Consider the following 1,277-nt stretch of genomic DNA (forward strand, 5'->3'; position numbering starts at 1 on the left):
GCCCGCGGCTTTGTCTCTGCCGCCCGAACTTGCGGCGACTCAAACTTAGCGACGGTGCCGGGGACACAGTGTAAATCGAGTCTGGAGTGGGGGGAAGATAAGGAGCCTAGAACGCGTAGGTTTCCCTGGCTCCCGCTGGGACGCCGCGAATCCACTCCCGCCGGGAGGCTCCGGAGCACTCTTCCAATGGGGTGGGGGAGGGCGCGGGGAGGTGTGTCTCCAGGCAGACGGGAAAGTGAAATCCTTACTTGTTTCTGGTCGCCTCCGGTGGCGGAATGAATGGGGCTGGGGAGCAGTGAAGAGCGAGGCAGATATGTTCTGAAGCTTTCCCGGGGCGCCGTGAAATGTCTGCTGGCTTCTCCGGAGGGTCTGTTTTCCGGCCGTGTTTTTACTGCATTTAGAGATCTAATCTTGCATTTCTGGCTGAGGCGGCGGCGGCGGACTGCATCTCCCAGCCAAGCGTATTTTTTCTCTCTCTCTCTCTCTCTCTCTCCTTTCCGAGCAGCCGAAGGGAGGGGAGGAAATGCAGTGCAAAGAACTAGTGTCCCGATTTGTAGTTTCCTCCCTCCGCCAGGCTCCTCCCTCTCTTCCTCCGAAAAGGCTCTCCCCCAAAGTCCGGAAAGCCACAGCCTGATCCGCGTTCGCGGTGTGAAGTCTACGGGGAGGGTGGGGTGGGGGGAGGGAGGGGTGTATCGAGGTATCTCCGCCTCCGTTCGGACGACACACACTCTGATTTCTCTGCGAGAAGCCAGGAGCCGCCGCTACCATCCCATTCTCTCCCGGCGAGCCAGGACTTCTCTCGCTGCAGTTTAATTCCAGTTTGCGTGGCTTCTCGGGCGAAAGGAAATCAACAGGCAACTCATGGTTGGATGTGCAGCTTCGGCGGGGGGAGGGGGCGGAGGCGGAATGGAAAGGAAGGGGGAGCCACCTCCCAGCCCTCGCGCACACACACACACACGCTCCCTGTCTCTCGCTAGAAGGGAAACAGTCTCTGCATTCACAAGGCTGGACCGTCAAGTGCCTCTCTTTTCTTCCTATTCAGCATCTCCTTCCAATGGCCCTGCCTCCCGGCCCTCGTCATCTAGAAAGGAAAGGCTTGGCGAGGAATAAAAGTGGTGAACATTTGAAGCGAATAAAGTGCGGGTCTTTTTTTTTTTTCCCCTCCTTCCAAAAAAAAAATATTTTTAATAGTAGGAACGAGCTGGATGGAAGAAACACATCAAGGGCTGGCGCGATGCAGTCTGCAGTCTGGCTCTCGGGCTCTGGGGGGCTCGGGG

The sequence above is a fragment of the Myotis davidii genome, unplaced genomic scaffold, assembly GCF_000327345.1.
Source record: "Myotis davidii unplaced genomic scaffold, ASM32734v1 scaffold488, whole genome shotgun sequence".
In the NCBI taxonomy this organism is placed as follows: Eukaryota; Metazoa; Chordata; class Mammalia; order Chiroptera; family Vespertilionidae; genus Myotis; species Myotis davidii.